This window comes from Cavia porcellus, unplaced genomic scaffold (assembly GCF_034190915.1).
Source record: "Cavia porcellus strain 051 isolate PalLab524CR breed Dunkin Hartley unplaced genomic scaffold, mCavPor4.1 scaffold_3, whole genome shotgun sequence".
Lineage (NCBI taxonomy): Eukaryota > Metazoa > Chordata > Mammalia > Rodentia > Caviidae > Cavia > Cavia porcellus.
This window is the reverse complement of record NW_026947486.1, coordinates 56,605,639-56,621,635: the sequence shown is the minus strand read 5'-3', so window position 1 is coordinate 56,621,635 and position 15,997 is coordinate 56,605,639. Positions and strand designations below refer to the sequence as shown.

General features: G+C 34.2%; 1 pseudogene; it reads right to left on the bottom strand.

Moving 5' to 3' along the window:
- The window catches only part of LOC100718954 (N-acetyltransferase ESCO2-like), a 56,289-nt pseudogene extending 41,172 nt beyond the window's left edge, over positions 1-15,117 (bottom strand).
- Positions 15,118-15,997: the final 880 nt, after the last annotated feature.

Here is a 15,997-nt window from a genome sequence, read left to right as displayed (position 1 = left end):
TCACCTAAAGAGTTTGTAAGAGTTGATTTTAACATGTGTGATAGTATGAATAACTACACTGAAGAAAATGAGACACCATGGTAGCCATTGATGATTTCCTATTATTTTAATTAAAAAACCAATAATACTTTTATTCTTGGCTTTGATTGGTTTTGGCCTATTTTCAGTTTTTGATTCTAATATGTATGAAGATATTGATAGCTATTTTGAAGAAAATAAGAAACATTATGGTAGCCATTATTGATTTCCTAGTGTCTGCTCTTAAAGCAATTAAGGCTCTCATTCTTGTGTTTTGATTGCTTTTATACTATTTTGATGTGTATTAACTTATTGTGTGTGAAGGTATGGACAACTATTCTGAACCAAACAAAAGACATTATGGTAGCCACTGTTGATTACCTGCTGTCTTTTTCTGAAATCCTGTGTTATTCGCATTGTTTTACTTTGCTCTGCTTTATTCTGTTAGTTTTGGTTTTGTTTTTGGTTTTTAAAATAAAAATAAATAAGTAAAGTAAAAAAAAAATAAATTGAGCCAAGAATAAATAGAAAATCTGAATAACCCACTAGCCACTAAATGCATTTGATTAAAACAGTTCCTCTTATGAAGAAATTGGCAAGTTCTAATAGGTTCCAGAGAAATTCAATAAACTGTTGCCTGAGATAAGAAAAGAAAAACCTTGCTAATTCAGTTTAAGACTCTTAGCATATTTGTGCTAGAGTGTAGATCACCACATGGATGGCTCTCCTTGAATACAGAGCGATTAACTCCACTTAACTAAACCTGGCTCTATTTCTATGTACTGATATGTACAGAGTTGACTAAGCTATTTCCTTTGCCCTTCATGTGGCTCTAAGCAATGTAAATAGGGCTAGTGAAGTACTGACACATAATCTTTGAAGCCAAGAGACAGCCCTTTTCCTTGCCTCAGTGTCTCCCTCTAAATAGTTGAGCACAACAGGATGACAAATCCAATGAAGTTCCATCAACTGAGTGCAAGCCTCAATATAGGCTATGATTTCTCAGGGCAGAAAAAGTTTTCACATCAGAACTGAGGCACCAACCCTCTAAATACTAAATACTACCTCAGCTGTGTTATGCATATTGATCTTTCTTTGTATCTTTCTCTCTGCTTATTGCAGAAGTGCTTTCTGGTCTCCTAGCTAGCTCAGCCCACAGTACTCACCATAATTCCCACCATTCCCACAATCACTCAGCCTTAGCCACTCCCTTTTTCAAGTATTAATAAAATCTGGATTAGGCCCCAGGTAGAGGTCTTTGTTCTGTGAACCTTCATCTGAACTGGACTCTGGAGCTTTTGACTGCCTATAATTATAAAAATGCCCCAGTGTCTTTATTCTCACCACGGGTTGCACTGGAGTTGGTAGATTGCAATTAACTTATCATGGTTCCAATAATGCTTCCACAGGATTACAAATATAAACTTCCCAGACCACAAAGAGGATGGGAAAAGGGCCTCTATACTAGAGCCAGAAAAAAAGATTCAATGAAGAATTTATATATTTTTGGTGAGTATGTGTCATGGTTTATATTGGTGGCCCCCAGGCCTCATACATTTGCTGTATGCATTTGTGATTGGTTCATTGTCTAGTGCTTGGATTGATGGTGTCCATGCTATACCCACATAGGGGTGGAGCCACGATGTGATGTAATGGCAGGAAGAAGGTGTGTCTTGCTCTTTTTTTGGTTTCTGCCTTGCTGTTTGCAGCCACCATGAACTGCGGCTCTGCCGGGCCACCCTACCTTGGGGCCAACTGAGTATGGACTGAAACCTCCAAAAACTGTAAGAAATAAACCTTTCCTTGCCCAAATTGGTGCATCTGGTATTTTGTCTCAGTGACAAGTAAAAGTAACTAAGACAGTATGTATTTGTTTCTGCCACTTTTCCAAACAAAATATGTACCTTCACGAATGATTAATGACTTAATTTATCCAATTTATGTGTAAAAAATCTTTATTTCAAAAAAAATTAAAATGATAAGCTTAAAAACAGGTTCTTATACAGGTATCTATGACAGCAAGTAAAATAATTGTCTTATGGTTTTACATAAAAAGTGGTCAGTTTCCTTTCCTATTCATCTCAGTGGTTAAATCAAATCTTTAGTTTTATTCACTTCAAGTTCACTTTTCTTCCTTTGCCTTTTGCTGTCACTTATTTTTTCAGAAATAATGGGGAGTCCATTCAGTCTAAAGTAGCTCAATATTATTCTCTACCAAAAATGCATAAATCACTATCTGTGTACAGTCATAGTATTTCCTGCAATTACAGAGGAAGCAACTAAAGTAATTCTTTCATCTGTGCTGCTTCCCATTTCTTTGGAGATTTCATACCATTAATTATTACCATTTTGTCCTTTATTTCAAATACTTGACTTTGTGTTTATTACTATTGCTTCAGTTAATTTCAACTGATAACATTGGCATCCATGTACTATGTTATATCAGTTAAAACCTGGGGGCAGTTCTTGACTCCTTAGTCTTCCTTGCTCCCTTCACATTCATGTCTACATAATCAACAACTGAGTATTCCTGCCAATTCTGTTTTCTGAATATTTTTCACATTTTTTCTTTCCTTTCCATTCCACTGACACTTTCATGGTGCAGGCCTCTTTCATCATTCACTTCTAGACTGATTTAGTACGACTCAATTGATAGCACAATCCATAAGAAGAGCCTGGATATGAAACCAGTAAGTGTTCAGATGCCAACAGTATATTTGATTATAATTGTGAGTTTAGGGCAATCAATCTCTCTAAACCCTATTTTATTTAACTGTAAAATGTAGATGATAATGGTTGTCCATGTTCTTGTAATGACTGAGATTACATATACAAAGCATGTAATATGTTTTGCACACAAGTAGGGATTCAATAAATGTGAATTCTGTCTCTCCTTCTAATTTCTCCACCTCCAGTCCCTTTGCTACACTGTTAAGTGATTTTAACATGAATTTGTTCATGTCACTTCCCTAACGAAAATCTTCTTGTGGTTTCAATTTGCCCACATGCTCAACTCTGAACTGCATTAACTTGGAACATAAAACTCTTCATCAATAAACCTTCTACATTTGTCTTCATGTTTATGCTTGCCTCCTATCTATGAAATCCTGTATTTGCCTCACCATGTTTCTGTGTGTTTAATAGAACTTCATTTAAATATTTTTCTATCAAGGATTTTTTCCTCAGTAATGGGAATTGAACCCAAACCTTGCATTATTTATTTATTGATTGATTGATTCATGTAGTGGTTGTAATTGAATCCAAAGCCAATGTTAAACCACTGAACTACACATCAGCCCTCATGATTTCCTTTAATACTTAAAATAAATTTATCTTATGAGTATACATAAATTCTAAGGCTTAACAATGTGAGTTTAAAATATGTACAGTTAGAATACATAATAAATATTCATTCAAATACATGTTTAACTTTTGAGTGGAATCTAGTTATTGGTTTTGAAATAGTTGCTATTTGGTAATTCCTTGAGTGAATTTTAATGGAAAGTATAAACTGATTCTAAATTAAGAAAAATGTTGTTTCTACTTTGGCAGGTTTGTTATTATTTTATGATCATAGTCATCAGCAAGTACTGATTTACTCTGAAGTTTCTTAAAAGTGATAGGTTCATTTGTTTTGGGAAAATCATATTTAAGTTAGTCATGAAGGATGGATCAAAAGGAAATTGATGTCATCATGTAATGCAAGAATCAAAAAAGCAACATGAAAAGCATCTTGAAAAGCTTTATTTTATGTGATAATTATGGTAATATTGCACATATTGGGTTCTCAACTCATAAATGTTGAATTGTACGTTATTTCATGTCAACAATTCAACAGTTATGAGTTGAGAACCCAATATGTGCCAGTCACTATGTTAGATATTTAATATTTAGAAATCAAAGGAGAATCTTTATGAGAATCACAGGTTAGCAGATGGAGCAGTAATACAGACAAAAATGACATTTGTAACATTATAAGTTTGTACAAAATTCAAGTATAATTCAGATGACTGCATCATTAACTTGATTAGGGTATTGAAGCTGAGACAAAGAATGAAGAATGCATGGTACCTCATTATTTGTATAGCACAGACAAGATTAAGTTGCATTATACAATATACTACCCTTATCATTAACACCAGAATAAATTTTCCTATCTACAATTTTCATGCAATAAATGATAGGCAAATTTATTCTGGTGGTAATGATAAGGGTAGTGGTGATTACTTTGAAAAATTAATGAAATTATAACTCTTGGTTAAAATATAACAATGGGAAAACTATTAAAATATTGAATGTTGAAGAAGTATAGAATAGATGGTGAAATGAATATATGGATCTAATTTTAATCCCCAAAGTCAAGTGCACTTAAAATAGAAGGAAAATTTTTTAAAAGCACAAACCTGAAACGCTGGGGAAAACATTGAAAGAAACAGAAACAAATTTTGAAGCAGAAAACAGATGAATTGATGTCAGTTTAGTTGACTTAAGTAGAGACGTCAACTGTAAGGGAAGAAATCTAATTACCCAAGTTTAACTCAATTTCCCTTGAAAGCTCATGAACTGACACAAGTGGCTACTCTTGTAACTGAGAGAATTGAGGCAAAATTAATTAAGATTAGGAAGCTTTAGCTAAAACTCAGTTTAATCTACAAAGATCCACTGCTTTGTTCCAGACCTAAGAAATTGTCCTTTCCTTACTTCAGTAGAAGTCTGGAAGGGGAAAAGTAGAAGACCACTGAAGTAGAAGACATTAGAAGCCCTGGACCTGGATACTTCACTTACAACAATGGGATTAATTGCATTAGCATAAATTCAATGCCTCCTTTACTGTGTTTGCATTACAAAGGAAGCCAGTCTTCCACCCTTAAGAAAGAGGTTGAAATTCTTCTCTGGTGACAGCCATGAGTCCAAGAAGAAATACCTGAGTATACAGATATCAAGAAATTACCAATGAACAACTCACCCATACAGCCATTATAAAAGCTCTAAATTACAATCTCTACTTGCATACATTAAGCAGGCAGTGTTAAAGAAATACATTACTCAGCTATCTTAGGTGAAGCATGGTAAGGTTGATTTCACTCAGGACCACAGGAATAAATATAAGACTATGTCATGGAAGTTTTCAGTTAGGGAGAGAGATCAGGCTCAACTCTGAATACAGCATGGGAGAATTCATAGACAAGAAATAAGGTAGGTGTGAGTGGATAGAAAATTAGTAAGAGGAAATATCGGTGGAAAGGTGTATCTGGTTAAGCCAACAAAACAGAATTTTTGATCAACAGATCAGAATAATCCAGTACCACCTTGTGTATGGTAAAGAATGAAGATTCCTTTCCTAAATTGACTTTGCATTGTCTTTGCTAAACTCAGTTTTATGGGGAAGTAAACAGATGAACCTAGGAGAAGGCTCAAAGTTTAGTTAAGCAAAAAATCTTCATCAACAGCTAAAAATTGCCAGACATAGAAGAATGTAGCAAATATATAAGTTAAAGACAAAACTAACAGGGAAAAATTTGTGGGAAAATGAGACTGCACAAGGAGGAGAAATAGAAAATATTTAATGATACCCTCAGAAAGGTAACATATCATATGTGTGAAGCAAAAGAAAAATGCATTAATTATGAATGCAGAGAAAAGTAATAGAAATATTTCAAGTACATAATTTAAAAATTGTATTTTCTGGAATTTGTAAAGTTCATGGTATGTCAGGTTCTTCAGGTTGGATTTTGTGATATATTCTCATTATAAATAAATATACTCATTTTTTATCTTACATATAACTTTGTTTCTATAATTTCATGTTCACTTTTGGAAGAAGGTCCCAAAATTGTGTATAAAAAGTTCTGTCCTTTCTTTGTGGCAACTACATATTTCAGTTATGAAGATCTACCCACTGGATTTATTCTTGATTTCCTTCTTTCATTTACACCCCATATCTAATATGTCAAGAAATCCTGATTCTGCCCTGGAAATATGTGACCACTGTGATCCAAACTACCATTTCAACTTTCCTGTATTCTTGCAATAGCCCTTGATTTTTCTCCCTGCATTCATTTTTCTCATCACTACAATCAAGGAATTACCTTTTTAAAACTTAAACTAATAATGTCATCTCCCTGCTCAAGACTCTACAGTGACTATCGAGTCACTTGAAGTTGGCCAATATTTCTTCACTGACCTCCTCTGGAGATATTTTCACTTTGAATGACACAGTTCCAGTCAGATTGAACACTTTGTTACACCTAGAAGACACTAGGTATGATGCTCATACCTTAGAAACTTTTTACAAGCTATTTTTTCTGTGATAGCTATATCTGTAAGAAAATTTCATTAAAATCTTTAAAGTCTTCTTTTGTATGTTCTCAAAGTAGATATTTTGTAAATGGGTCAGTGACCAAGAGATGGAGAGAGGGAGGAGGGAGGCAAGTGAAAGAGGATGAAAAAAGAACAAAGGTATGTTATATACATGTACCAACTCCCTACCATGATTGTAAACAATATGTACTGCAAATGTGTACTAATAAAACTTCATATCTTTAAAAATAATATCTCTTCTAAGCATTCTACAGAATTTAAAATTGTAAACTTACTTATCCCTGCTCCATGGTGTATCACTGTTAACTTCACTTTCTGTGTTCTCTGTATAGTGGCACTTTTCATCTTCTAACATATTGTATGCCATCAGCATTTTCTCTGTATTGGCAAATTTATCAACCCAAGAATCAAAGTTGTTTGAAAATAGAAAGTTGTGGTGATATATATCTTGAATCTCAGGTTATTAAAGACTAAAGTAAGAGGATCACAAGCTGAAGGTCAGGAAGACAATTTATTACATTTTTTTCAATTTTTTAAAATGGGGGTGTAGTTCAGAAATAGCATACTTGCCTAGCATTGTAAGGCCGTGAGTTCTATCCTTGATACATATATGTGTGTGTATATATATATATATATATATATATATATATATATGTTTGTTTTGAATAAGAATGAACTTTTTTCAATACAACATAAATATTCACACAGCATTTACATTGTTCTGGATATATAAAAATCTAGTAATGATTTAAAGTAAAGAGGAAGATGAGCATAAGTTTTATGCAAGAACTCCACCATTTCTTTTTTTGATTTTAAAAACAAAATGAAAAAAGAAATGATACAGATTTTTTAAAAATAGAAAATTAACACTAATTAATATATTGCATATTGTTATTCTAGAAGAAGTTGCAAGATTTAGGCATAAAAATGATTAAATGATCAAACAATGAAAGCACAAACTGCTGTTTTTGATAAACTTACATATAGATTAGTGTGTGTATATATATGTACATAGATATATATATACCTATGTACATATAATCATTTCCATTCTTCTTTTTCTCCTTTCCCCTATCACAGTTGATCTTTCCTATTGAGCACTTTCTTTCCCTTTCAGGGACCAAAAGTTTAAAGAACTAATCCAAAAGTGGCCATCTGAGATGAATATACACTTCTCAGAATAAGAAATACAAATGACAAATCCATGAAGAATGTTCAACATCTCCGGTCATTACAGTTATGCAAATTAAAAACACACTGAATTTCCATCTCACTCCAGAATGAATGTCTGCCATTAAGAAATCAACAATAACAAATGTTGGTGGAGATATGAGGAAAAAACAATGCTTCTCCACTGTTGATGGGAGTGTAGAAAACACAACCACTGTGGAAAGCAATGCAGAGATTACCCAAAAAACTAGGATTGGAGGTCCCATTCAACCCAGCTATTCCCTTTCTGGATATTTTCCCAGAACAACTTAAAGCATACCACAGAAATATATGTTCACTCATATTTATAGCAGCTCAATTTTTAATAGCTATATCTTGCAAATCACCCAATTACCCTTCATAATTTGTTATAAGATATTCTAGCACCTTCCTGAAGATTTTGGTATCTGCTGGAAGAGATTGAAACCAATGGATATGGAGGGAAGGCAAACATGTTCACTGGGCTTAGAGTTTCTTGTATATCTACTCCTATCTGAATGATAACATGAGAGAATTTTTAATTCACTGAAGTGGTACTAATCTCTAAAATAAGGTTTGACTTATAGCCTGGGCTCAATAAATATGTAATAAATTTGAATATAAATGTACAGAAAAGAGAATACATGTATTTACTGTGAAAACATAAGTATGCACACATATACTATAAATGTATATAATATCTCTGGAACAATATGCAAAAATTAAATACCATTACTATATCTATAAAGAGTAACTGGGTATCAGTAAAAATATAGAATATTGCTTTTCAGTGTGTCCTCTTTTCATTGTTTGAAATTTAAATCAAACTTCACTGACATTTTTTGTAAATAATACAAGGAACAATTAAAGTTGGATTTTATAATATGATTTTCTTAAAAACATAGGATCACAAACATAGTTTTCTCAATTTCAACTTAGAAAACAATACAGAATTCTTTGAAACATAATTAAAGTGTCTCAGTCAAGAAAGGTAGGATTTATAAGTACACTCCATGGTCTCCCAAATAGTGCACAATATTGTAGTAAGGTCAAGAGGATGTTGAAGAGTTTTTTAGTTTGTTTTGTTTTGATTTGGAGTTTCAAAAAAAGCTAATTCTGTTGTCCTGAAATGTTAATTTTGTTCTTTCTTATTTAATGAGAAAAGAAACATGAGAACTTAGGTAAGTATCAGACTCTATTCTTTTTTAAAAATTTCATTCAAAGAGACAAAAACAGAAAAAGTAGAAATAATACATAATTTCAGAAAAATGAACAGTAAGAAACCACTAGTTTAAAAATTACTTACTGTACTTTTAGAAATAGTTGTTCAAGTTACAAAAGTAATAATACAAAGTGGACATTCAAACAGCAAGACTGCAAAAAGTTTTGTTTAATGATCCGACAAAAACTTAGTAATATGGTTATCAATCCTACACACTTAAACATACATGCAGTTATATCATTTAGAACACTTTCTTTTCCTCTCTTTTTTACAATAGTAATTACACATTTTGGGTTTTATTACTCTTACAGTTCTTATTACTTTTTACACTAGAGACACAATGTCATGTTTATAAATGTGATTCTTATTTATTTCAATGAGGATAGTCTCAAGTTGTCTCCATTTGCCTAGGAAGGTCTCAAGATCATCCTTTTTTAAACCTGAGTAATATTACATTGCATAAAAATATCACATCTTTTTCATCCACACTGTGGTTGATGGTCATCATGGCTGTTTTCAAGATTTAGCTATTATGAATTGTGCTGGTATGAACATGGGTGCACATATATCACTGTGATATGACCTTTTCAGATTTTGGGGAAAATACCCAGGAGGGGAAGAGATGGGTTGAATGGAAATTCCAATCCTATTCTTCTGAGAATTCTCCATACTGATTTCCATAGTGATTGCACCATTGTACACTCCCACCAACAGTGGAGCAGTGTTTTTTTTTTTCACCCATAGCCTTGCAAAAATTTTTTACCAACTGATTTCTTAATGACAGCTATTATTTCTGGAATGAGATGAAACCTCAGTGCTCTTTTAATTTGCATTGTTTAAATGACCAGTGATGGTGAACGTTTCTTCATGTATTTATTTGACATTTGTATATTTTCATCTGAGAACTGTGTGTTCATCTAAGATGCCCTTTTTTGGAGAGAGTCTTTGAATTTGGGAGCTTGATGCTTTTCAATCCCTTATATGTTCTTGATATAACTTTGTCTAAAGGGCTGCTGGCTAAAATACTTTCCCATTCTGTGGGTTTTCATTTCACTCTATTGGTGATTTCTTTTGAAATACAGAAATGTTTCAACAATGTGGGATCCCAGTTGTTGATTCTTTGAAGGGTTTCCCATGCAGTTTGCATTTTGTTCCTGAATTTTCTGTCTAGGTCTATGTCACGAAGACTTCTACCTACCTTGTCTTCAATATATTTAGTGTATCTGTTTTAATATTTAGGTCTTTGATCCATTTAGACTTTAATTTTGTGTATGGTGATAGACATGGATCTAGTTTCAGTCTTTTGCCTGTGGAGATCAAATTTTTCCAACACCATTTATTAAAGAGGCTATCCTTCTTCCAGTGTACATGTTTAGCCCTTTTGTCAAATATCAGGTGGCTGAGTGTCTTTGTAGTTGTGCTTACATCTTCTAAACTGTTCCATTGATCCTCAGATCTATTTCTTTGCCAGTACCATTCTGATTTTATCACTGTGGCTTTGTAGTATAGTTTCAAGTCATGAATTGAGATGCCTTCTGCCTTGCCTTTGTTGCCCAGAACTGCCTTTGTTATTCTAGGTTTCTTCTGTTTTCAAATGAACTTTAGGAGTGTTTTCTCTAGATCTGTGAGGTATGTTAATGATATTTTGATTGGGATTACATTAAATCTGTGTAACGGTTTTGGGAGAATAGCCATTTTCACAATGTTAGTTTTTCCTACCCAAGAGCAAGGAATATCCTTCCATTTCTAATATCCTCTTCAATCTCCCTGTATAGCATAACATAATTTTCAGCATATAGGACTTTTAGATTGTTTGTTAGGTTGGTTCCTAAATACCTCATTGTCTAAGATGGAATTATGAAGGGCAGTATTTCTATAATTTCTCTCTCAGTGAATTTTTTGTTTGTACACAGGAATGCTATTGAATTTTGAGCATTGACTTTGTATCCAGCTACAATGCTGAATTTGTTTATTGCCTCTAGTAGTCTTTTAATGGAGTCTTTTGGGTCTTCTATATAGAGTATTATGTCATCTGCAAATAGTGATAGTTTAACTTCTTCCTTTCCTATTTTTATTCCTTTTATTTCTATGTCTTGTCTGATTGCCCTGGCAAGTTTTTCCAGAGCTATATTGAATAGGAATGGTGATAATGCACATCCTTGTCTCGTTTCTGATTTTAAACTGAAAGCTTTCAGTTTTTGTCCATTGAATATAATGATGGCTGCTGGTTTTTCATAGATGGTCTTTATAAGATTGAGGTAGACACTTTGTATTCCAATTTTCTGAAGGATTTTGCCATGAATGTGTGTTGAATTTTATTGAAAGCTTGTTCTGCATCTATTGAGATGACCATGTGGTTTTTGTTTTTGGCTCTGTTGATGTGGTGTATTGCATATATTGAGTTGCAAATCTTAAATCATCCTTGCATTCCTAGAATGAATCCCACTTGGTCATGATGTATAATCTTCTTGATAATTTGCTGCATTCTATTTGCCAGTATTTTATTGAGAATCTTTGCATCAATGTTCATTAGTGATACTGGCCTGTAGTTCTCCTTTTTGATTGGGTCTTTCTCTGGTTTTGGTATCAGAGTAATATTTACCTCCAAGAATGATTTAGGGAAGTTTGCTCCATTTTCTTTTCATTGAAGAGTTTTAGGAGTATTGGCATGAAATCTTCTCTAAATTTCTTGCAGAACTCAGCCATGAATCCATCAAGACCTGAGCTTTTCTTTGTTGGTAAGTGTTTGTTTTCAATTTTAATAGCTAACATTGGGTTATTCAATATTGCTATATCTTTTTAGTTGAGCTTTGATAGTTCTTATATTTCCAGAAATATATGTCCATTTCCTCTGTATTTTCCAGTCTATGTGATTAGAGATTTTCAAAGTAGGTATTCATGATCTTTTGAATTTTCATGGGATCTGTAATAATTTCCCCCTTTTTGATGCTTACTGTGTGAATTTGGGTTTTTTCTTTCTCTTTATAAAGCTAGAGGTTTGTCCATTTTGTTTATTCTCTCAAAAAACCATCTGTTTGATTTATTAATCCTTTGTATTGTTTTTCTTAATTTCAATTGCATTGATTTCTGCTCTAATCTTTACAATTTCCTCTCTTCTACGAGGTTTGGGTTTAACTTGCTCTTCTTTTTTGAGAAACTTGAGATGAAGAATTAGGTTGTTTACTTGTGCTCATTCTGTTTCCTTGATATGACAATTTATTGCTACGTATTTCCCACCTAGACAGTTTTCATTGCAACTGAGAGAATGCAGTATGTTGTTTCCACATTTTCACTGAATTATAGGTATTGCTTTATTTTTTCTTTAAATTTCATCTGTAGCTCATTGGTTGTTCAAATGGTTATTATTTAATTTCCATGTATTTATGCAGGTTTTGCAATTTCTTTTGCCATTAATTTTCACTTTCAGAGCACTATGGTCAGATATTATGCAGGGGTTTATTTTAATACTTTCACAGATACTTAAGAATATTTTATGGGTTAATATATGGTCTATTTTGGAGAATGACCGATGTGCAGCTAAGAATAATGTGTATTATGATGTGGTCAGATGGAACACTTTGTAAACATTGGCTAAGAACAATTGCTCGCAGGTATGATTCAGTTCTATTATTTCTTTGCTAACTTTTTGTCTAATTGATCTATTTCTTTATGACAATGGGCTGTTAAGGTCTCCTGTTATAATTGTGTTGCTGTGCATATGGTTTTTCATGTCCATTACTATCTGTCTTATATAGCTAGATGCTCCTCTACTTTATATATAGTATTGTTAGTTCTTTCTCTTGAATTTTTCCACTAACAGGTATGTAGTGACCTTCTTTATCTCTTTTAATCATTTTATATTTGAAGTTACATTGTCTGCAAATAGAATAGTTACCTCTGCTTTTTTCTGCATTCCTGTTCCATGGAATATGCTTTTCTATCCTTTGACTTTTTAATCTATGAGTTTCCTTTTGGGTAAGATGTGGTTCTTGTATACAGCATATTGTGGGATCATATTTCTTAATCCATTCTGTCAACCTATTTCTTTTCATAGGGGAATTGAGCCACTTATATTTTTGGATATCACTGATATGTACTGGCTAGACTTTACATGTTATGTGGCAGTTGTTTGCTTTCTGCTTTTCCCCCTTATTTAATTGCTTGTCATATCTGGCGGTTTCTTTCTTTGGTTGTTCTGGGGACTGTGGTCATTTCTGTCTCTATCTAACATGTTTTTCAATTCTGTTTCTACGTTTAGTTTTGTGGACATTAATTTCTTCAGTTGTTCTTTGTCATGGAAGTATCTTTTTTCTCCATTAAATTTGAATTAAAGTTTTGCTGGGTCCATCAGTCTGGGTTGACTTGACTTGAAGGTTTTTGCTAAAAAGTCTGCTCTGATTCTAATGGGCTTTCCTTAATAGGTGAGTTGTGTCTTTTCTCTAACAGCTTTTAGTATTCTGTTTTCATTCTATGTCTGAGATCCTAATTACTATAGGCAGACCTGGTTATAGATTTATGTTGGTTGTGACTGCTTGGCATTCTATATGCCTCACTTACTGCGTATTAGATTTTTCCCCATGTTTGGCAAATTTTCTGCTATTCCTTCTGTGAATATTTTAGTTATGGCATTTGCATTGACTCCTGCATCTTCATTGATGCCTACTAATCTTATGTTTTTGCTCTTGGCATCATCTTGAAGCTGCTGGATTGTCATTTCATGCTGCTTTGTTACTTTTAAAAGTCCTATCCTTTCAAGATCACTAATTGCAATCCTGTCCTGAAGGTCCAAAATCCTATCCTCAGCTTCATTTAAATGTTTTTGCCAGATTTGAATAGCGTTTTTTTTTATCTTGGATGTCTCTTTGAGTTTTTTCATGAATTCTGTTTGTTTTCCATTATTGTTCATTCAACGTTTCAATCAGTTTCCATGATCCTGTATTTTTTTTCTCTATTTCTTCTTTAGCTGTGCTCAGCAACTCCTTTACTAAGGTTGTTATTTCTATCTTTACATTGGAGAGTGCTTTCTAATTTGATTTCCTCTATAGCCTCATGGAGCTGTTTTTTATTTTACTTGCTATCTTTTTGAAGATTTCCAGTGCCTTACTTTTGAAGTCCTCTATTTCAGTGTCTCCTGTACTTGCTCCTGGTGGACTAGATGTTCGAGATTGCATTTTGATTTTTCATTTTACCATGTTCCCCTTTTGAATTAATATTTGGTCCTTCAGTTCCATAGTATCAACTGTTGGTAGTGTGTATCTTGGTTGCTACTGCAAGGTTGATGTTTGTCCAATTGCTGGGTTCCACAATGAATAGGTGGGCTAGTCTCCTGACTTCCCACTGCAGAGTCTATTAGGTAAGTCCTATGTTCTTCCTGGGCTGACAAGCCCAGTGGTATTCATGTAGGCTAAATTTTAGTTCCTTCTATTACTTTATCTTCAGGTTATTCCAGGTCACCAAATCTCCCTCTCTACAGTGTTTGTGTTGGCTGAGGCCCTACTGTGTCCCTATTGTGTGCCTGTGTGTCGCATAACCCCTTTTGATTCTCTCCAAGTTGGGGGAGTTCTCATTTGCACACTCCTTACCCTACCTGATGTTTTCTGTGTGCAGGAAGAAGTCACCCTCACTCTTGTCAGACTCACCAAGGTCTTACAGTTAGTTAGAGGGAGCTTTACTACTGGCCCTATTTACCCACTGTACACCTCTACTTTAGGGGCATACTCACCACACTGACTGGAGCCTGCTGAGATCTTCTGTTTGGGTGAGGCTATTACTGGATCTCCCTTCAAGCTAACACAGTTAATTCACTGTAGTCCAAGGTTCTGGGAGAAATGGCAGGAGCTGAAGATCAACAGCAGTACTAGGTCCAAGAGGTATGGAGTGTCCCCAAGGGCCCAGCAGATATCCTGTATCTGGGCCTTCACTGACCATGGGCCAAGTTCCAATGGCAGCATGCATTCCCCAGGGTGGGCAGGAGTTGAGGAAGCAAGGCTGCACAGGTCAAGGTCCCAATGTGGCATTCCTTAGTGCTGGCTGGAGTCACACAGGAAGTGGGTAGCTGTGCGGGCCAAGGCCTGAGGGCAGCACACATTCCCCAACACCAATGGGAGTGCAAGAAGTATGTGGCTATTTAAAGTCAAGGTCCCAGAGTGGTTTGGCATCCCTTACTGCCAGGCTGGAGTCATGCAGGAAGCCTGCAGCTGTGCCGTCCATGGCCCAAGGGCAGCACGCATTCCCCAGGGCTGGTAGACATGCAGCAAGCATGCAGCTGCACAGGCCAAGGTCCCAGGGAGGCACGGGATTCCTTGGTGCTGGCTGAAGTCACACAGGAAGTGCGCAGCTATGTGGGCCAAGGTCCAAGGGCAGCACATGTTCACGGGGCCAGCGGGAGTTCAGACTCTGTTCTTTGGAGTCTTTGTAAATTAATTTCTCACCATTCTTTAATTCCAGTGGGGGTCAATAAGCAATACTACAACAATATATGATCATATCATGCACTTGTTATCAACAAGACACTGTTGTATCTTTAACATAATCACTGAAGAACCAGAGAAGTCTACAGGGATCAAAAAGAAGTAAAGTAGTAAGAAAGTTTATGAAATGCCAAAGGCCTTCTTAAAATTTTAAAAGTTTATATGAATCTTGTGTGTAATTAATGAAAGCCTTAATTTTTAAATTTGTAGATTGAGAAAATCTATTGTCTACTTCTAAAATAAATAAATCAAATAATTGACTGCAACATTTAAAGATGAATTGGATTTATTGTGAGTAAATTGTGTAGGGTTTAAAATCTCCCACCACATAAGCATTATATTAAGCAAAATAATTTTGGAAATTTGTTCATAGAATCATTAAGCCATTTAAGAATTATCAGTAAAATCATTTACCATTTTTATAAAACCTTACATCAGAAAATTTGAGACTACTGTCATAAAAGTCATTATCACAATTTACATCACCAAATATATAGAATATGTTAATTTTTCATTAGGAAAAATATCCTATTACATATACAACATATAATGTAGATTAAGGCCATGAAGGCAAGTTTTAAAGCAGTGTATTGATAGAAAAATAAATTTGAATTTAACAAACTACAAAATATTTTACTAAGCCACAACAACTCTAATCATGCATTTTTACTTTTGAAAGTAAAAATGTATGATTAGAATGACATCATTTATTTTTGTATTTAGTGGGGAGTGGCAATAAGTAATCAAGAGATTTCTCAGCACTAGTAAGACAATCTAT